Here is a 23,423-nt window from a genome sequence, read left to right as displayed (position 1 = left end):
CACATGAGTTGGACAAAGGCAAGCAATTTTGCGCAAAAATATAACAGATGAGGAACACAAGTCTTAGCTAAAAAGTTCAAATTAAAAACTCATCTTTCCAAAAATTGATAAATTCCTATTCTTTCACTCAAAGTCCATACCAAATGTTCAACTTCTTGCTTGAAAGATGATCGCATGCGAAAAATTGCCGATGAAGAACGCATTTGAATAACCTCATTTCCGCATTAAGGACAAAAAAGTTGAATTTTTTATTTGTGGGAAAAATCTTTAACACCTCAAAAATTATTCGCCCTAAACGAAATTCGCCCTAAACTAATTCCTTTTAAAAGAATATAGGTAAGAACCTGCAAGTTACACAGAATTTTTGACAGTTTACTGGCGTTTTAAAAAAAAATTGCTGGTTTCGGTAATAAATAGAAATAAAATAAAACGGGTAAATTACCTTTCCAAGAGAGCGCACCAAATATGGAAGTGGTAGAATTGACAGAAAAGGATTGAAGCAGTTGAATACTTAAATTTATTTCATTCTTTTTCAATAGAAATGGCACGGGATTACGCACACATTCGCATCAAATCACCACAAAGAAAATAGAAACGTTGAGGGTGCTGGAGGTCAGTTAATGTTTCGACCGCATCGGAGGAACCTTGACAAAACGCTGATACACCCTCCGTCCGAAAACCTTAATCTATTCGGCAGACCTTTCGTGATGTGATTCCATCTATTTCATCGGCATTGAGGGAAAAACAAATAATTCGCGAGTAATCAATTTCTGCATCACAGAGTTCAAATGTGATTCATCAGAATGGTTCAAATGTTGTAGTGTGAACGTGGAGCTAAAAGTAAAACAATATTTTCCGTCTTTGAAAAATGGAAAACCTAGGACAGAAAGTATACGACTACGAAACCATTGTGACATTACATGGTATCCGAAAAAATTTACTGTAAACTTTGAGAGCCAGGGCACAACTAGGGACAACACAAATATGGAGTAAGCAATGCCTAAGTAACATACATTAAGTACATGTTGATACGTACAATTATTTGCAAAGTTGTTTTTACATTTCATACAAAATACGAATAAATTTTTTAAAATAAGAAATAAGCTGGAACGTCGACGCTCAATCCAATTCAGGTACCGGAATCAGAACTCAAGGAGCAACGAAAATGATTAGCGCATTATTTTTAAAGGGTTTCATTCTGACACCTAATCAGCCGCAATGCGATCAACACCTAATAGTTAAACGTTTCACGGGGACCCCCGATTTTTAACCGCCTCATTTTTTTGTCAAAATCTTGATCGGCACTCCTTTTCCGATCCAGCACGCTGATATTATTCACTTAAAAAAAGAGAGAGAGGGAAGATCGAGGAGAGGGGATGTGGGTGAGTAGGTGGGGAGATCGGAGTCGGGGTGGAGAAAGGAAGGAGAAAACACCGGGGGGGAGAGAGGAGAGGGAAACTACAAGGACGACAGAAGGCAAGGTGAACGGGGCAGAAGGCTGATGAGGTTTGGGGAGTGGGGGGGGAGACATAATAGAAGCGGGGTTTAGCGGGATGTGGTGGTCGAAGGGTGGGGTGGTTGAAAGGGGGTTGGGGGTTAGGGAGAAAGAGGTTATCGACCGGTGTGTGCCCTCTTTCCCTCAACAACAACAACAGCAGTGGCAGAGGAATCAAGAAGAACGGAAGCAAGGAAAGACGCATAAAAGGGTAATACATCGTATATTTTGTTTTTATGAAAGGGAGTTCGTGAAAGTTTTGGGATTGTGGTTTTTGAAGAACGAGGCGACGGGGGATGTGGGCGGGGGTGAAAGGGATAACCGCCAAAGCTGGGACTAGCCACTCTCGGATCTCTTCCCATGAATGGAATTCAGCCACGCACTACCAACTAGAATACAAAGCGGTGTAATCGCCCGCGGCAGATGATGCGGGGTTAGGGCTGGTAAAACGGGATCCTGATATTCAACTAGGCATGAATCGTTGGAAAAATTGTCGCTCATTCTGGTAAAGGAGAACTCTTGCGTCAGTTAGAGTCGGCTAATCGTGCTTTTTGTTTACCATATCGTTCTCGTTGGACTATGCCCAATTGTGATCGTATTCTCGCAAAGTACCTCTCCTGTGCAGCAGTGAGATACGTTCGTCAACACGTGAGATTGGCAAACGCTCTGGGCAAATCGATAGTGTCTTGTGTTAGTCTAATTAATTTCAACATTTTTTAACGTAGTATAATAGACTGATAAAAATAGTTATTGATGTTGCAATACCAAATTATTATAATATTTGGATGAGTATTTAAGTCTGATAAGATTGCTAAAACCGTGAAATAACCCCTTCACGAGAGTTTCATTATTTTACGATTTTTCATGATGATGATATTATAAAGTCCAAACCCAATCATTAGAACGAACTACTAATGCAAATTTCAACAGATTCCACGACTATTTTATTCGGCATTATATTTAAAGACTTCGAACGCCACTAGTATTCGCAGTCGTTACCGTCAGGTAAATGGGAATGTTGCATTGGTTTAGACAGAATTAATTCTTGCTAAATTCATGATTATATTTAAACTGCTATTAATTAGTTATTCTTGAAGTTCTTCGAGAAGATGACCAAGTTCAACCGGTTTAAAAAGACCATTATAAACATGTAATTATTTCAAACTTGGGGTAATCTTTTAGGAGATCTCCGTCATTGGCCATAAAACTTAAACGCTTCTTTTGGAAATAATAGTGTTCTCAGAGAAAAATCAGTGAATGTATTGCTTTTCAAGGGTGTGATGGGTGGAATGGGAGCGTTTTCAGGGGGTTAAGGTTACATAAAGTATTTACCCAGAGAGAGAAGACAGAGAGAAAAAACCTGATGAGACAAGCTAGCACATTCTTTTCTCCTAATTAATCGTTTTTTCATTTCGAAAACTTACATGGTCGCAAGTTTTTCTCGCAAGGGATCTTTCCGGTTTTCATTTTAAGAAGTTGTAATTAATTTGTTTCACCAATGTTGAACATATTTCCTTAATTATCAGATCACAATATTTGCACACTCAAGCTTTGAATATTTATTTCTCCAATTTAACTAGATTTGATCCCAAAGGCTTTTCCTTCTTTCCCTAAAATCCTGTGCGAATTTGCAAAACTCCCGTGAATATATGTGAATCCATGCTCCCTTATGATTTATTCTAAAATTTAGACTTGTCTTTGGACGAATCACATCCATTTGTTAAAGATCGACAGTCATTCGTAAAGATTTTAGCACCTGAGCCCCGGTTTAAAAGTAAATGTAATGTATTCTCTCGTATGAAATTGATATTAATATTGATGAAGATACCGTAAATGTTATTTTGCAGCTCCCTTTTAAATATGAACTCTTCTTCTAAAGAATTGTGTAAATGTAGAGCCCTGACTGAGAATAAAGTCAGAAAAATCTCACTCAGATTGTTTTATAAAAATCGATTTCATTACAGTCTAGTAAGTGAAGTGGAATATTAAAATATGCATATGGAATTCAATTTTATGTTTTCATTACATTAATCTGTATCAGCATAAGAATGTTCACACACCGGCCCTCTTGGATTTGCCGATATAATATTTTCCCTTGTCTTACTCACTTTAAATCATCAATCTCAATACTTTAAAGACTTCGAACATTTTTCACTGATTATAGCACAAGCTATAATCAGTGAAAATTCTACAGGAACTAGCTGGGACATTTGATTGACCACAATACCAATTTCAGAGTCAGTGTAACATCATCAATGTGGACTGAGAAATAGCATTTTCATCACCTATCATCACAGCATGGATTGCTGCTGTGGAGTACTCTTGTTTCATCAGGTGAGCTTCTCGCAACAATGAACTTGCTCTTCCTAAATTCAAAGAAACAACGAGATATACCGTGACAGTGACTTCTAAGTCGTCCGGTTATACGCAGTACAATGCAATAATTTCAAAGTGTAAAAATCATTCGAGTTGCTGCATTGTATTACTCTTCCTCCTCTAAATTTCATCTTCAGTCTCTTCGATCGTGCTGTTTTTGTTTACTGTTGGAATGAATGAAATGAGAATTATTTACAGTATTATTCATAAGAGAATTCATTATATAGATGTAATTGATATTACTGTTCCCATAATTAATGATCTTCTAAATTTTAACAGTGACGAGTCAATTTTCAAAACTCATTTGAGTGAGTAGTCATATTGGGGTTAAAATGTTTTCATTAATATCATTTCAAACTTAGTAACAGTTGCTTTAAATATCTTTCGATTATCTCAAGAGGTTTGAAGAAATTTTCTCCAACGAAAATCTTAAAGAATGTTTTCCATGAAACTGCGATTCTTAATGTGATGGAAGTATACAGTAAACCGAAAGATACAAAATAATTTATTGTTAAAAACATTTGAGGGAAAAGTGAGGAGGCACAGGAAATCTTTCTGTATAACATTGTACCGAAGACTTAAATTTAATGTTACTTTGAATTTTTAACTGAGTGACTCGATATAAAAATATATGCATCACGAGACGCCCGACCAAAGTGAAAACTGTAATGGTGGTAAATTATAAACTCTATATCCCTCTCGTCTCTTCCACTCTGTCTCTCTCTGTCAACTATGATGATATTGGAAGTGGTTCTTTCGGGTTTTTTTTCCGCGTGTATCCATTTTTCGGACGATATTTCGCCAACGTTCCAGTTGGCTTCCTCAGGTCCACTGAAGTGCCGATGCAGGTTTTGGTCCAATATATATACCCTCCGTTTGGCGCCTATTTTTAGGAGGTGTGCTCTGATTCGTTGAAATCCTTGAGGACACGTTTCCACGCGCTGGCGAGGGGGTAGCCGTCCTCGCGGTTGAAATTTCTGGGCGTTTTTGCAATTTCAATTGCCTCTCTGATGATCCTTGGGTAGTAGCGGCCTTCTTTATTCAATAAAGTGGCGTTGTCAAACTCAATATTATGTGTCGGTCCACTCCAATGATGTTCAGCCACCGCTGACTGCTGGAACTGTCTATTTTTTACGGCCCTTCTGTGTTCTTGGACTCGGCATTTCAGCGCTCTTGATGTTTGGCCGATGTAGGAGTTGCCGCAGCTGCATTTGATTTGGTAGATTCCTCCAGAGATGTCTTTTGGGAGGCGGTCTTTCGCGTTGACGAGGATATTGGCCACTTTGGTTACGCATTTGAACCTGGCTGAGACGTTGTGTTTCCGGAGGGCCCTCGCAATTTTTTCCGTTGTTCCGGCGACGTACGGCAGGATAGCGTGTGCCGTCGCCTTTTCCTTAGGGCTAGTCTCGTCGGTCCTCTCCAGGGCCATCCGCTTCTTTCCTTCCACCCTGTGCATTATCTTCAGAATGTTGTCACGCCGGAAGCCATTCATCTGGAACGTTTTCAGCAGATGTTGTTTTTCTTTTCCAATGGAGGCAGCGTCAGAGAGGGAGCATGCTCGGTGGAGTAAGGTTTTAATTACTCCGGCTTTTTGTTGAGGGTGGTGATGGGAGTCTGCATGGAGATATTGGTCCGTATGGGTCTTTTTCCGAAAAACGGAGTGTCCCAAAGACCCATTTTCTTTTTTCTCGACCAGGACATCCAGAAAGGGCAGCCGGTTGTCCGTTTCCATCTCCATGGTGAATTTAATAGCACCATTTTGTGCGTTGAGGTGTTGCAGGAACTTCTGGAGTTCTTCTTTTCCGTGGGGCCATATTACAAATGTGTCGTCCACATATCTCACAAAGAGTTTGGGTTTTTTGTGGAAGGATTGCAAGGCTTTTCGTTCAAAAGCTTCCATGAAAAGATTGGCGATCACCGGTGAGAGTGGGGACCCCATTGCAGCGCCATTTGTTTGCCTGTAGAATTTTCCGTTCCACGTGAAGTAAGCGTTTCTCAGGCAAAACTCCACCTTCTTTGGGATGTCTATCGGGAGGCCGTCACTCGTGAGTGATTTGATAATCTCTACTGCTTCACCGATCGGGATGCTTGTGAAGAGAGAAACTACGTCAAAACTCACTAAAATATCCTCCTTGCTTATTTTGGTCTCTTTTATAATCTCAATGAAGTGAGCGGAGTTCTTCACGTGCGTTGACGACTTACCAGAGAACGGTAAGAGTTGCTGGGACAAATATTTGGCGAGTTTGTGGCATGGAGAGTCTATGGCACTCACGATGGGTCGTAGAGGGACACCTGGCTTATGGGTCTTAGGTAGGCCATATAATCTAGGTGGTTTGGGAGCCGATTCGACGATCCACCGTCTCTCTTCTGGAGGGATCGAAGACTGTGTAATTATTTGCTTAATCTCTTTTTGGATCCTGGAGGTGGGATCCCGTTTTTCTTCCGAGTAAGTCTCATCGTTCAGGAGACTGTTGATTTTTCTATTGTAGTCATCCTTCTTCATCAACACCGTTGCGTTCCCTTTATCCGCTGGAGTGATTATAATGTCATCGTTCGTCCGGAGATCTCTCAAGGCTTTCCTCTCCTCTCGGGTGACGTTGGGTTTAGGAGTTTTAGCATTGAGCAGTATACGGCTTACTTCTCCTCGAAGTTCCTCGGCCTCTTCCTTAGGTAGCTTCCGGACGGCGTATTCGACTTCAGTCACTAGTTCTTCTTTTGGTAGGCGGGCGGGAGCAACGGCGAAGTTCAACGGCGAAATATCGTCCGAAAAATGGATACACGCGGAAAAAAACCCGAAAGAACCACTTCCTACATCAATAATCTCCGCGGAAGCCTACATGGAAACTTTAAACATTTCTACGGGGAAGAAATTGCCAGGCAGAGCAGAAGGTTCGAGAAACTTCGTAAGAGGAAGGACAAGCTGCTTTCTTCTCTGGCCTTTCTTGAGCGTTGCAGAGACTCCGATACCATCCCGTCTTTTGTCGAGGTGAAACACCATATCCAGTCGAAGAAAGCCCTAAGGATTCTCCGGAGAGCCAGCACAGCCCTCCTAAGGGAAAGGGTGCAGCACACGAGATGGACCATCCAAACACGCACGGAAGAGCTGTACGAGTTGCACTTAAGACTTAGTGCAGTCTTGAACATAACGGATTGGGACACATTGGATAGAATTACGTGGAATTCCGCTACAACAGCCTTCGTCTCAACTAGAGATAAACAAGTGAAAAAGTACGAACGCCTCCATGGCCTTCAACACCCTGGACTGGAGTCTCATGGCCCTGAAAAGGACCGTACAGTCGTGAACCTAACTGACATTCATCTGAGTGACGCCGCCATCAGCGTACTTTCCAAGGGACTGAACTTCGCCGTTGCTCCCGCCCGCCTACCAAAAGAAGAACTAGTGACTGAAGTCGAATACGCCGTCCGGAAGCTACCTAAGGAAGAGGCCGAGGAACTTCGAGGAGAAGTAAGCCGTATACTGCTCAATGCTAAAACTCCTAAACCCAACGTCACCCGAGAGGAGAGGAAAGCCTTGAGAGATCTCCGGACGAACGATGACATTATAATCACTCCAGCGGATAAAGGGAACGCAACGGTGTTGATGAAGAAGGATGACTACAATAGAAAAATCAACAGTCTCCTGAACGATGAGACTTACTCGGAAGAAAAACGGGATCCCACCTCCAGGATCCAAAAAGAGATTAAGCAAATAATTACACAGTCTTCGATCCCTCCAGAAGAGAGACGGTGGATCGTCGAATCGGCTCCCAAACCACCTAGATTATATGGCCTACCTAAGATCCATAAGCCAGGTGTCCCTCTACGACCCATCGTGAGTGCCATAGACTCTCCATGCCACAAACTCGCCAAATATTTGTCCCAGCAACTCTTACCGTTCTCTGGTAAGTCGTCAACGCACGTGAAGAACTCCGCTCACTTCATTGAGATTATAAAAGAGACCAAAATAAGCAAGGAGGATATTTTAGTGAGTTTTGACGTAGTTTCTCTCTTCACAAGCATCCCGATCGGTGAAGCAGTAGAGATTATCAAATCACTCACGAGTGACGGCCTCCCGATAGACATCCCAAAGAAGGTGGAGTTTTGCCTGAGAAACGCTTACTTCACGTGGAACGGAAAATTCTACAGGCAAACAAATGGCGCTGCAATGGGGTCCCCACTCTCACCGGTGATCGCCAATCTTTTCATGGAAGCTTTTGAACGAAAAGCCTTGCAATCCTTCCACAAAAAACCCAAACTCTTTGTGAGATATGTGGACGACACATTTGTAATATGGCCCCACGGAAAAGAAGAACTCCAGAAGTTCCTGCAACACCTCAACGCACAAAATGGTGCTATTAAATTCACCATGGAGATGGAAACGGACAACCGGCTGCCCTTTCTGGATGTCCTGGTCGAGAAAAAAGAAAATGGGTCTTTGGGACACTCCGTTTTTCGGAAAAAGACCCATACGGACCAATATCTCCATGCAGACTCCCATCACCACCCTCAACAAAAAGCCGGAGTAATTAAAACCTTACTCCACCGAGCATGCTCCCTCTCTGACGCTGCCTCCATTGGAAAAGAAAAACAACATCTGCTGAAAACGTTCCAGATGAATGGCTTCCGGCGTGACAACATTCTGAAGATAATGCACAGGGTGGAAGGAAAGAAGCGGATGGCCCTGGAGAGGACCGACGAGACTAGCCCTAAGGAAAAGGCGACGGCACACGCTATCCTGCCGTACGTCGCCGGAACAACGGAAAAAATTGCGAGGGCCCTCCGGAAACACAACGTCTCAGCCAGGTTCAAATGCGTAACCAAAGTGGCCAATATCCTCGTCAACGCGAAAGACCGCCTCCCAAAAGACATCTCTGGAGGAATCTACCAAATCAAATGCAGCTGCGGCAACTCCTACATCGGCCAAACATCAAGAGCGCTGAAATGCCGAGTCCAAGAACACAGAAGGGCCGTAAAAAATAGACAGTTCCAGCAGTCAGCGGTGGCTGAACATCATTGGAGTGGACCGACACATAATATTGAGTTTGACAACGCCACTTTATTGAATAAAGAAGGCCGCTACTACCCAAGGATCATCAGAGAGGCAATTGAAATTGCAAAAACGCCCAGAAATTTCAACCGCGAGGACGGCTACCCCCTCGCCAGCGCGTGGAAACGTGTCCTCAAGGATTTCAACGAATCAGAGCACACCTCCTAAAAATAGGCGCCAAACGGAGGGTATATATATTGGACCAAAACCTGCATCGGCACTTCAGTGGACCTGAGGAAGCCAACTGGAACGTTGGCGAAATATCGTCCGAAAAATGGATACACGCGGAAAAAAACCCGAAAGAACCACTTCCTACATCAATAATCTCCGCGGAAGCCTACATGGAAACTATGATGATATTCTGGCAACGGACTCGAACTGCCAAAGACGTATTAGCCGGTTTAATTTTGCTTGTATTGCCAGAAACACGGAACGTAATGATTCTATATAATCGCTAGCAATGGATAAACTCGAAGCATCATACATTAAAAAGTAAATAAGAAAAAGATAAATATCTCTAACTTCGAGTCACTTGGAAGATCGAGTCCGATTCAATAGGACACCTCCAGAATATGGAATTAAAGCTGTGGGAGTTCAGATTAGAACCAAGATGATTATTATGATATTTACTCGTAATTAGGCATTTTCAAGAATCGGAAATTGCCCTTTATAGCAAGAAGTCTTATTTATCCAGCACTGGGTTTCTTTATATAGCCAATAACCTCCCGTGAACCGCCCATTTATATCTTCAGCCGTTGAGTTTTTCAGCCTGTATACTATATACGAGTAGTATCCTGTCCACAATGGAGACGTGTCTGTACATATATGTACGCTTCTCCCGAGTAATAACTATTTATGATACGTATCTTAGTACTTCTTTCCTCAGATTATTATTTGAAAATTACAATTGCAAAACACGCCACAAGGAAAGACACGTCACTTAGCCAGATGCCCATACCGAGAGAAGCGAAGTTTAACCACGTATACAGCTTATAATAAAGTCCACGCAGCTCTACAAAGAGGGGAGGGGCAAACCTCCATCGACCTCTATTCCATACCAAAGCTCACTGGCTCTCCCCGCGCCACGGTCGTATGCCGTGACGCTCAGCTCAAACCCGCGAGTGCACTCCCTCTCGAAGACCAGCTCTTCGAGGAGTGCCATAAACATTTTTCACTTAAAACAAAGAAATAACTTGCCAGCGGGAACCTCAAAATGTGTACTATCGTTGAGAAATAGAGAAGACGACTTTTTTCCGCGAATGCAATACCTTCCTCCGTTGCGCGCGTGGTGGAAGTAAGACGTAAGCCTCTGCGCATTTCGCGAAGAATAGAAGTCACTCGGAAGACGTTGGCCCGCACCGAAACGCGTACTTACGGGAGGCAGACTATTGAATAACCTTTTAGGCCGAAATGAGTGAAAAAAGTTACACAGCACAGAAGTGGGAGTATTTACGGCGGGGGACAAAGGTTCTTAGGAATTGGCGTCGTTCTCGCCCACGCCTTAGCGACAGCGAGCTGAACGCGCGCGGGTAAGCAAAGAGGAGGATACGCCATCGGAGGAGGAGACCTGAAGCCCGCCTCTGTTGCTAAATAGTCGCCGCAGTGCGAGGCGACAGTGAGCTCTCGTCCACACCCAGTGCTTGAAGGTGGAAAAAGATGGGAGAAATTGTAAGACGCTCCAAGGAGGGGAATTTCTGTACTCATGCATTTGAAATCAAAAAGAGAAAACATCTTATTAAGCATGCAGGTGGAGAGTACAATGCGCATGGATTCAATTGATCACGATGATTTAAAACAGATGCACGTTTAAAAGCACAAAGAAAGCCAATTAGTACGTCATTTGGGCTTTATTTATACGAATTGGGCATTTGTTCTAATATTGTATCCACCCATGACAGCACATTAGACTCTAGTTATGCGTATTAGCTTAACGTAATAGTTAGCTTTCAGTATTTTTGATTTGATCCGTAATAGTTTTATCCCAGAAATTCTCTTCGCCCTCGCAAAAGCATTTTTGATATAAAAATAAAATTGTATTCATCATGATAAATGAAAAATTCCATTATGCACGACTAACTCATTTTTTTAAATACTGTAGGAATGTTGAGCCCGGTATAATTGCCCCTGGCGGCGCTTTAAAATATCACAATTTTTTATAAGCTCGTTGTTGTGTTGAAGATGTCAGCATCAAATTTACCAATCCGACAGCTGTCACAAGAAAACAGCAGGATAAAATGTTAAGTACAGATACGTTGGTCGATTAAACGATTTCAATTTGGCCGGTAATATGTCATAAAATGAATTTAAGGAGCAGGAAAATGTCTCGAGAACTCTCCCACTCGCTCTCAGGTATTCGTGAGTGAAAGCCACCGTTAGGAGAATTAAACTGTCGAGATTGTAGTCTTACATTTTTACCCGATGATTTCTAAAGAGCATTCTTAAATGACATATGAGTATAGCCACATGCGAAATACATTTAGGGACCAACATTTTCCTATTAACTTGAAATACAACCAGGGATATTTATGATAAGGTAAGCAAGTTACCATTTAAAATTTCGCCGGAATACATTACTTCTTCCGAAAATTGACTGCTAACTAATGGTATCAGGAAATGCAACTCGCCTGATATGTACACCTGCGATTGAAAGAATCTTTTCCAGGCTACACCTCCCCTCCTCCGCGGGAAAGGCAAATACGGGGAAAGGGCATTACGGTGCCGTCAGGATTTTATGGGTTAATGGGCGAGCGGAGCGGGAAAGAGGGAAGGTGTGCAGGCACTCGAATGGGAGGAGATAGTGCGTAGGTGTGGGTTAAGGCGTTAGGGAACGAGGGGTAGCGCGGAGTTATGGATCTGGAATGAGGGGAGTAGGAAGAGATTTCGCGCTACCTTTTGCATTCGAAAGGGAATTCTAAATGGAGGCTCGAGTGGGAAATGTAGCAGAGACGAGAGGTTATGTAGAGGAAAGAGTGAGAGAGAGAATTAAGGGTGATGATCCAGGAGCTAATCCCACCAAAGTACACATTAACACTGAGCTACTTCGGGATAATACTAGCGTACATATGCATCTCATGGTCTATGCTGTAATTTTTTTCGGTATAGGCGATTTTGGTATACCGTTAGAGGCATCTGATCGAACGAAACAAGGTCCATGCCTAATTTAAAATTGAACGTTTAAATTCCAAATAAATGAGTTTCATTCGCAGAGCTACTTTAACTGAGCAAATGATTTGAAGAGCAAAATTTCGAATATTAAAACTTTGAAATATTTTCGAAGACAATAGCTCTCAAACTGCTTATAGTGAATTCAAGCATTTTATCATCTACTTTTATAATATTATTTCGTACCCAAAATGAGATATGGAAACTCCGCGCTCTGGGATTCTTGCTTCGACGTCATACCACGGCACTACTAAAACAAGTCATGAAGATTTATGCTGGGGATGCTGAAAAACATCATCCTTACTCATTTGTATGGCCTGAATTAGAAATTAAATGGCTTAATAACGAGACCGAAAGAAAAAAACCATGAGAGCGCACAAACTTCGATGTTTTATTTATCAATAAAACCTTCAAAATAAGACAACAGAGTATATTTCATTGCGGGTGGATTGCAGAAAATGTGTAATCAATGAAGAGTGCGGTTGGTATGCACATATTTCCGTTTTTACGCGGGGCCGCTGGTGTAATTTGTGCATTGGCTTGTAATCAAGTTTTCTATTTCGCGAACCAACATTCCAACCTACGCCCTGTTGGAAGTGGATGACCAACTCTTAACGGAGAGAGAGAGAGAGAGAGAGAGAGAGAACGAAGAGAGTCGTGAGACGGATTGGTGAACTGAGGAGAGGCTTTTGGTTCGCCTCCACCGAAGAACCCCAGGGGCACGCAAAACGAACGCGCGAGCGAGTTTCAGCGAGAGAGAGAAATAGATAGAGAGAGTTGACGGCGTGCGGAGTAGGAGGAGGCGGAGTAGCGTGAGAGCGCATTTCAGCCTTCGACGCGGAATGAGCCCTATGACTGGGGGTTGGGGGAGAGGGGGCGACAGAAACGCGGGAAGCAGCCCGTGTACGGGACGGATGGATACCGAGAACAAATTTTATGGCTGCTTCGCTTGCGTTGTTTTACGCCCATCCCCCCCATGATTCGAACGACCAGAAAGGATCGGCTGAACTGCGTACAGCGATTTTCCTCCCTCCCCTCAGCACTTAATTCACTCACGCGCTCCCTTTCCGTCCGGCACGAGTAATAAATGACTTCAATTGGAGTGCGTGGAAAAAATCGATTCATTATGTCACTCTGTACAAAAAACACGAAACGCACGGTGCACGCATTTTGATCAGCGCAGGAGCGTCGCATAAAATACCCGTGTCTTTTTACGAGGAAATATTAATTCAAATTCATTCAAGTCACAGGCGTGCTTGACAAAACAAAATTATTACGATGGCAATGTTTTTGTATACTTTTGACCTCAATAAGTGGTATTTATATCAATATTTGACTTAAAATAATCAAATGTGTAGCAAAAGAAGAAATCAGTAAATGAAGCTCTTATAACACACCCATAGTAAGATTATTAAATTTAAGGCTTTGTTTGCGTACTTTTGGTAATATTCAAACTCTCTTGGGAAAACATAAACAGGCCACTAACAGAATAGTTAAACAAGAATTATACAGGCAAGTCATTGCTCTAATTATATAAATATTGGTAAAATTCGAGACACTTACTTATTTTGGTAACATTGAATTGACTTTAAATATAGAAGAGAGTTTATAAATAATTAAATCAAGAATCGATATCAAGAATTAAACAATTGGAATAATGAGGATAAATACGAAAGTAAGGTGAAAAAATCTCGGTCTCACAAAGAGATGGCGTTCCAAATAGCGAAAATGTATGATTTATGCCCGGGTGCACGTGCCATTAGTTCATGAGACAAGTTTCAACTTGTTCTCTTAAATGGTTTTTGCGTTTTTCCTTAAAATAGAAAAACTTGCATTTCGCGAGGTCATAAAATTCTTTGTTTTGGAAGGATTAACCCCTAAGGAAATTCATCCGAAGTCGAAAATAATGCACGATGACTCTGCTCCCTCAATATCAACCGGTAAGAAGTTAGCAGCTGAATTTAAACGTGGTCGCACATCCCTCGAAGGTGACCCACGAGAAGGACGGCCAAAAACTACAGCTACACCGGAAACCATCGAAGAGGTGCACGATATCGTGTTGGACGATGGGCAAGAGAAGGTGAGTGAGATAGCTAGAGCCGTGGGGATATCGGAAGAAAGGGTGCGAAGCATCTTGCACCAAGAATTAGGGATGCGAAAGCTCTACGCAAGGTGGGTTCCGCATTTGCTGAATGCCGATCAAAGCGAATGCGCGAACGATTTTCGCAGCAATGTTTTGACCGATTCAAGAGGGAACCGAAGAATTTTGTGCGGCGATTTGATACCATGGATGAGACATGGGTTCACCAATATATGTCAGAAACGAATCAGTAGTCGAAGCAGTGGGTTGAAGCCAAACAGTGGGTTCAGCGCCAAAAAATGCGAGGTCGATCGAATCTGCCGGAAAGGTCATGGCCAGTGTTGTTTTGGGATGCGAAAGGGATCCTGTTGATTGATTACCTTTAGAAAGGCAGGACAATTGCAGGCGTATATTGCTCCAACCTTCTAGACAAGTTGGATGCCAAAATTCGCGAGAAGAGGCCTGGCTCGAAGAAGAAAAATATCCTCTTTCACCAGGACAACCTGCTATCACCTACTCACTAAGATGCGTTGGCGATGGGAAAACTAGGGGATTTTGGGTACGATTTGCTCTACCATCCCCCCTATTCTCCTGATTTAGCACCCTCAAACTTCTATCTGCTCCCAAACTTGAAGTAATGTTTCTTGGAAGCGCTTCGCGCCCGATAGACACAGTTGAGAGGGCCGTAGACGGATATTTTCATAGCCTTCCAGACTCTCACTTCCGGGAAGGAGTACTAATGTTGGAAAAACGCTGGACCAAGTGTGTTGAAGTCAAAGGAGATTATGAAGAAAAAGAAATCATTCTACACTCCTCTCCAACAAAGTCAGTAAACGCGATAGCTACCTGCCACCAACCGTGCGTAGCCTGCCAGCTGACGGACACCATGGCTTTAGCCTACACCTGAAGGAAAATCGAGAGTTCTCCAGTGAGTGCTTTCCATCAATATCATGATATAGCTGAAAATGTTGCGGATGTCAAAATTTGAACCCGGGTTCACATGGTGGAGTTGGAAGGAAAATTGATTTATTTATTTATTGAGTTACATTTGTACACACATGGAAAAAAAGGGAAATAACTGAACACGAAGTTATGTTTTGAACTTAATGGAAGTAAAAATGAAATGAAAAATAAGTATACATGAGAGGGAAAACATTTGTGAAGTCCAACTTCCAAATTTTGTACCCTAATGACTCTTCGCCAGTTTACGGCTGACAAAGCTCGTGGTCGTTCAGTGTTTTTGTTCAAACGAAACAAAGGAATTTCAGAGTCAAGCCTGGTGGCGAAATGGAGGTGTGCTCGAATTTCGCACGTCCATGAGTGCACAAAGGCATTGCATTCGCAATTCGGAAGGATTGTTTTTTTTATTATTTTTGGGAGTTATCCCGCGGAGGTTTTGTTTCATTCCGATATAATGTTTGAACTTTTGGGTGTAACTCTGTAGAAATTGTAGGAATGTCACACGAGAAAGTTATACAAGCAGAAAAACAGTGAACATCAGTGAATAAATAATTGAATCATGGCAGGCAAGATTCGTTTTCTTAAAATATGCTTCTCATTAATGTGATTTTTATTCATAGGACTTTTTTCTCTTCGGGTTATATTTAATCCTGCCGCCAGGGCAAAAAACCTCTTTGGAAAATTCAGGTTTGAACCAAAATAAATGGGTCTGGAAAAACAAATACTTCGAGCATACACATTCGAATCTAATTCCGAGGAATGTTTTTCAGTCTACCACGGAAAGGTAATAAAATATTATGAGGCACAGGAAAGTGTTTAGGCGAAGAAAGTTTGGACAACATCTGCAATTAAAATAAAGACAGTCCGATCTAAATTTAAAAATAAGCTTCCGTCTGTGGAAAGGCTGGAATTTTGACTTTGAAAATCTAGATGCTGTAATATTTTGCTTTTTCAATTCTCGATGAATCCACAACTTTGTTGTAATTATACAATTTTATTTAATTTGATATGGAATCTTTCCACATTGAATATAGGATGAAATCACTACTCCTACAGAGGTGAAGAGAATTTTGCTATATTGGATAACTATTTGGCGATAATACAATATTTAATTTTAACTGAAATACCTTGAGGTGAGAGTTTTTATGAAGTTTAAACCTTTACCATCAATCGACGTCGGACATTATTTTGATATATTTTAGATGTCGCTTTTACAAATTAAATAATATTTCCATTCAGCAAAATACAGCATTCCGTCGAAAACTGGCCAGCTAATTTGATAACAATTGCAACGCCAGGGGATATGCTTATTTTAATTAGCAAAGATAGCTTGATGGTCGGCAACCACCGTTATAAAGTTAGCCAATGGTGTCCAAATGGCCTTGTTAGACATGCATACTTAATGGTTTCTTGGTAACTTCTCACGAGCACATAAGAACGTAGAGTGGGAGTGATCAACTATTATAATGCCTAGGAGGCAACTTGAGTTCATCTATTAAAGCATGCTAGGAGCAACGAAAACTTGATAAATATGAAACTTGGCTGGAAATAATTACTGCCAGTCGATGGATGAATTGAATGGTAGGAGTTGATGCTAAGGGTATGCCACAGCCTCGGATACCTCATTACACGCTGTGTATAGAAAATTACCGTAAGAGCGGCGAGGGACGGTTTCCCAAGTCCTTGGAATGGACTGCAAGGGAATGCGAGCGCGAATCAGATGCTGGATAAGGAGAGCTCTGAATGAAAAAATAACGAGAAAAAAGAAAATTGACCTAAATGGATGATGGAATAAGTGGAAGGAGTCCTTGGGAAGAAATGGGAAGGTGGAAATGGATAGAGGGAACAGATTGGAACTTCCTTTCCAATTCACGGGTTATGAGGGAACCTTTATTGAAAAAAATAAAATGTTACAGCATCCGTGTCATTCGAGGCAACGCAGTAAGCGGTCCCACGAGAGGGGAGCTGAAGAACATCCGAGAAAACTGAGAACGAAGAAGGTTAAACAGTCTTATAGAGGAGGCTTATGCATTTAACGTGAGGGGAAAGGGAGCATTCGTGTTACCCTATGGAAAATTTTGTTTGCTTTAAAAATTAGGGCGTCCGTAACTACATCACAAAGTATTATGATAACTCGTGTATGGTATGGCCTGAAGTACATTGGTTTTTGAGCCTAGAAATCTAAAAGAACTATCAATAGACTGGGAAAAATGCAAAAATGGGGCAAATATGAATTAAAATATGAATTTACTTTGTCGAGTGTCGCTTTTTTTGTCGCATTATTCTCTCAATCATTTCATTTATATTATAGCAATTTAATTCAAACCTAAATAACTTTTGATTGAATCAATTCTATTATCGGAACTTAGTTCAACGTTAATGCATAAGTGTCGATTTTGAAGATTCCTTTGCTCAGTAGGACTTGGTATATCATGTTATTGCTGCAAAACACTGCAAAACAAGGAAATTAAGCCGAGAGTTTGTAGCTATAAAAATAACGATCTCGCTGCTACCTTCAGTGCCTACCTATGCTTTTTATGGAGTTAGGAAATACCAAACCTTGCGTGATCGCTCGCGAGCTCCTATTTGAAAAAACTGGGCTTTACGTCATCACATAAATAGATGCTTTAAACATGTCAACAATACTGCATTTCTTACACACAGGAAGGAAAAAATCTAAAAGTAGACTAAACGAAATCGGCTATTTAGTCATAAGCACACTCATCTCCATGAATCGGGAAGAATAAGATAATATATACGTATATAGCTTTTTCCTGGTAATCCACAAAGCAATTTAGATTTTTGAATGAAAGTTTGATTACAAAGAAAACAAAATATTTGAAATAGAATAATGAACTATAGATATACTGACGAATGTTTTTTGGTTCATTTCAGCACATAAAATACACTAACAGAAAGTATGAGGGAAAAGATAGAGCAGAATAATTTACAGTACCAAAAATGATTGAAATTAGCAAAAAAATTGATTCGCATGCAAGAAATGACATTATTTCTCACAGAATTAAATATAACTAGATATGAATCAACAATGTGTTATAATATCTAAAAGATCTTTGGGAATAAAAGTAATACTACCTTGATCAAAAAGTTCCCGGAATAACCACCGTGTGGCGCTCCCATCGTTCCGATTTGAGTTCTGTTTTTTTTTGTTAAATTGGTACATCTGTTGTTGATATTCCCTTTAAATCTTACTGTCATAACTTGACATTTGCAAAAGTTACGGAGCCAAGAGTACATCTATCTCTGTGTGTGTTGGCGATTTTTTACAATTGCAGAAATGGATTTAAATTTGCAACAACGAACTTGTATTAAATTTTGCGTAAAAAACGGATTTAGTGGCGCACGGACGTTGGAAATGTTGGAAAAGTGTTTCGGCAACGATTCTCTAAAAAAAACGGTCGTTTACCAGTGGCACGAGCGGTTCAGAAGTGGTCGTGAGTCAATCGAAGATGATGAACGCAGTGGCAGACCATCGACATCGAAAGTCGGTGAAAAAATTGATAAAGTAAAAGAAATGTTGGTCAATAACCGCAAATTAACCATCAGAGAAATAGCGGAGGACTTGAACATTGCCTATGGATCCGCCCAAGACATTGTGGTTAATGATTTGGGTTTCCGTCGTGTAGCATGCCAAAAGACCTCAATTTCATGCAAAAAAGAGACCGTGTTGACGTCGCAAAAGACATGATTTGCGAGGCTGAATCCGATCCCACATTCATCAAAAGGATCATTACTGGAGACGAGACGTGGGTTTATGAGTACGACACGCAATCCAGACATCAGGCAAGTGAATGGCGTTCACCAAATGAGCCGAGACCAAAAAAACCACGTCGTTTTCAGTCAAAAAAGAAGGCAATGCTGACGGTTTTCATGGATTACAACGGTGTAGTGCATCATGAATTTTTGCCAGAAGGCCAGACAGTAAACAAAGAGTATTATTTGGGCGTTATGAGACGTTTGCGTGAAGCAATTCGCCGAAAGAGACCAGAAATGTGGGCAGAAAACTCGTGGATTTTGCACCATGATAACGCACCGTCGCACAGTGCTATCATTATTCGTAATTTTTTGACGAAAAATGCAACAAATACCATCCAACAGCCACCGAATTCACCTGATTTGGCTCCCTGTGACTTCTTTCTGTTCAATCGAGTTAAAAAACCATTACGGGGAACGCGTTTTAGCAGCCGAGAGGAAGTAATGGAAAAATCGCAGGAAGCACTGATGGACATACCGAAAACCGAATATAAAAAATGTTTCGAGGATTGGATCAAGCGCTGGCATAAGTGTGCTGCAGTCGATGGGGATTACTTTGAAGGGGACAATATAGATTTAGATGAATAAACTTGTATTTTTAATTTTCTGAATAAATTCCGGGAACTTTTTGATCAAGGTAGTATAATTAATTTCACACTGTCCATTTTTTTATTAATAACTATTTTACAAATAATATTGTTTTGCATCACAAAATCTGATGTTCATTCGCATTAACGATTGATAATGCTAACATCAGGTTTCTGCTCATTTTATTTCCTTTTCTTTGACTAGGTCATATTACACCAGAACAAGGGCCCAAATTCTAATTTAACATCAATTTCACACATTACTCAAGATAAATTCTCCGTGCTTTTACGTTGGGTGAAAAATAAAGGACCGTTTATTGCACCTCTAGAACTCGGAAATTGTACATAGAAATGTATTAAACGATTGTCGTATGTCATACCAGCAAACTTCATAAGAAAGTTATGTTGTCATTACCCAATTACGTTCAGTATTTCCTCTAGGTAGAAAAAAGATAAAAAACACGAATTATTTATATATATATAGAAAAAACACGAGTTTATATATATACCGAAGTATTTCCTCTAGTTGTGTGTATATATGTATATATATATATATATATATATATATATATATATATATATATATATATATATATATATATATATATTCAAACACGAATAATGTTCGTCCTTTATATGTGTTCCTATCCCTTTTCCTTATATCTGTTTCTGTATATATGAGTATTTATTCGCCGTTTGGCGGGATTTCGTGTTTGAATGTGTATATATATATATATATATATATATATATATATATATATATATATATATGGAAAAACAAGATATTTTTCCTTTCTTAAAGCGCAAGTGTGCCGTCACTGAAAAACAGGAAAATATAAGGGTCGGAGGGATGGAGATTTTAATAAAAGGGGGATGAGGGGAGTTGGTGACGTGGGATGGAAGCAGATTTGTGGAGATTTTTATGGTCGGCGGCTGCGGAAGATGGTGGGAAGAGGGGTCCGCCGCGGACGACAACTGGGAATCCTAGGCCGGCCCTTGATGCCAAGGGGATAAAGCTCTCCCGCCTTTACCGCCACGTACCCCGCTTCCATCTCGTCCCTTCCCCACGCGACCGCCCCCCCGCGCGCGCGTCATTCTTCGTCCGGAGAGTAGTCACGCCCCAGTGCGTCCCCTACTAACCCCCCTTCCCCAGCGGGTCGGAAACTAGACAGCCCCGGGCACACTCCCCCGCCGTGCGCCGCACTCGCCTCCGAGCGAAATGAATCAGTCCGCAAGTCGAATCCACCCACCCCCCCTCATCCTCCCAGTAACCCTCCCACCAATCCGCGGCAATTTCCGTCGGAAAAGTCCGTTTGTTTGCTCGTTTGTTTGTTCTTGTTTTTTTTTTGTTTCCGTCTCCACGAGTGAGGTCTCTTGGATGGAAAGGACGGAGAGACATTCCTTCAATTATTTGATATTTTATTTATTTCCTAACCCTACCTCGGAAACCGTCCGCGAGCCAATGAGATCCAATCATTTTGTTGCGCGCGTCGTGCGGAAGATGATTCATAGGAGAGATCTCCTCCGATGCGGTCAATTTTATTCACTCTTCACTGGATAAGTAACTCGTTACCAAAAATGCCGAGTCCAATCGATGATTGCAGCCTTTCCGTCGCTAAATTGCCTCATGGATTGATGGATTGAATTCTTCTCTATCAGGGAATTTTTTCCGTCCTTACTGTACGTGACAGAAATTAATATCTGAAGGAAATTATTGAAAAATTTATAATGAATAAAGTCATGTCAATAAAAAAAGAAAGAACACAGTTACGAATTCTGGTTTACCAAGAGTTTTCTATAAGAACTGCATTAGAACCTATTACTGAACATGCTTTGCGAATAGGGATGTGTCCTTAGTATGATAAAAGTTGAATATTATTTTCATATTTAAATTTTGGGAAAATATTTCGCACGATAGTCAATGGCATAAAACCATTTTAAAATTTTTTTGAGAAGTGCCATTTAGAAATACTGCTAAAGATGCAAATATAAATTAGGAAGCTTGCTCCTTAAATCTTTGCATAATTTGGTCCTAAGAAGGGTGCCATGAATGTCATTTCACCTGCTGAGAAGTCACATCTTACCTACTATGCAAATTTAACCCTTGATGAAATATCATTTCTATATTGCTATTTTTCATGCAGAAAGTCTCGGTTTTTAAGTACGAGGGTCATCCGGAAAGTAGTACCCGTTCGTGCCGCATGAAGTGCTGACGACGCGAGTAGCCGCTGGACGAGGTCAGATAGCTTCAGTGGCTTGTCTGCCTTCTCTGAGCCAAGTTGCGTGACGCTAGCATTGCCTGTGTTGTTTCTGTGATTGTTTACAATGTTTAAAAAAATTGAGAACGCCGCCAGTTGTGAAGTGAGGGCAGTGATTAAATTCCTCAATGCAAGAAACGTTCGCCCATGTGATATTGATCGCCAATTAAAGGAGGTGTATGGAGACAATGTAATGGACGAGTCGTCTGTTCGGCGGTGGTGTCGCAACTTCAACATGGGGAGGGGGAACACACACGACGATGAGCGTTCGGGGAGACCGTCTGTCATTACAGACCAACTGGTGAGCTCAGTTGACGAATTCGTGAGGAACGATCGGCGCGTCACAATTGATGACATCTGTGAGCATTTTCCCAATGTTTCTCGAACAATTGTTCATGAAATTGTTAAACACCATCTGCATTATGCAAAAATTTGTGCAAGATGGGTCCCTCGCGTATCTCAATGAGCTGGCGGCGAAGGACTATGCAGCAGGAATACAGAAACTTGTCACACGTTATGACAAATGCCTTAATTTGCTTGGAGATTATGTTGAGAAGTAGTTTAAAGTATCCTCTTTCAAATAAAATTTTTTATGTTTGTTAATATTTACTTTTGTGTCTTTATTTCACGAACGGGTACTACTTTCCGGATGACCCTCGTATCTCTCTTTCCCTCATTTCTAAATTATTTCACCTCTCAAATACAGACGTGAAGGCTTCATGTACGATTATATGAATGGTACATGCAATTTTACCATTTATAGAGGTATATCTTATGGCTTTAATTGGAATGAAAGAGGTGGACTTTTTCAGGAGTAAGTATTCTGATGAATTAAATTAGAATATCTTTTTGGTATTACGTAAAATCTCTAAGTCAAGATGACTGCTAAAACCTCGTCGGAGGACTTCCTTTGACAAGATGACTTACGTAATATGAAAGTGAATAAAATACGTGCCTATAAATAAACAGCTGGGCTATCCGATTTGCACATCAAATGCACATTCCAATTATGTAAGAGGTACTAGTTGAGATGAACCCAAGGTTAATGAAAAATAATGATGACCATACGTTTTCATGGAGACATTTTATCGTCGAGAATCATTTAATCTTCCATCTTGAGAAAATCAAGGCGCACGAATTCAAACAATAAACGAGTATTCAAGTAATATGATAATCCCAGAGCAATCAAATGACGAACAAAATGACTACGGTGAATGAGGACAGCAACGAACCTCATAAAGGTAAACAAATATAATAAATTTGATTTTGTTTATTCATCTTAAACGGTTAGAATTCCTCCTGTCCATTTTTATTCATCATGCATAGGTAGAACATTTATGAATGCTATCCCAAATTAGGATATTTCTATACTCCCTGCCTCCCTCTTCTTTTCTATTAATATCAAAATAGATTTTCCTTCGCTTCACCTTCCTCATGCTGCCTCAATTTCTGGTATTCCTCGTCTTTTGAAAATGATTTTCCGATTTTTCTGAAAAGATGAAATTATAAAAATGGAAATAAATCTAAGTATACGACAATGAAAACGGAAGGGAATATTCTCAGCAGAAAGCACTGGTAGCACAGGTGGAGATCGGCCTGGCATATCAGAGATTCATAGATTCTTGAGTTCTGATTCAACAGCGCTGCAAATATGGAAATAAAAGTGAAACCCCCGCATTAATCT

The 23,423-nt window shown here is 40.9% G+C and overlaps 1 protein-coding gene across 1 annotated transcript in view; it reads left to right on the top strand.

The window, feature by feature from the left end:
* The window catches only part of LOC139690408 (uncharacterized), a 225,989-nt gene that overhangs the window by 159,562 nt on the left and 43,004 nt on the right, over positions 1–23,423 (top strand). The gene's annotated exons all lie outside the window — the stretch shown is intronic.

This window comes from Hetaerina americana, unplaced genomic scaffold (genome assembly GCF_022747635.1).
Source record: "Hetaerina americana unplaced genomic scaffold, ioHetAmer1.1.p SCAF_3, whole genome shotgun sequence".
NCBI classification, from domain to species: Eukaryota; Metazoa; Arthropoda; class Insecta; order Odonata; family Calopterygidae; genus Hetaerina; species Hetaerina americana.
This window is presented reverse-complemented; position numbering and strand designations above follow the sequence as displayed.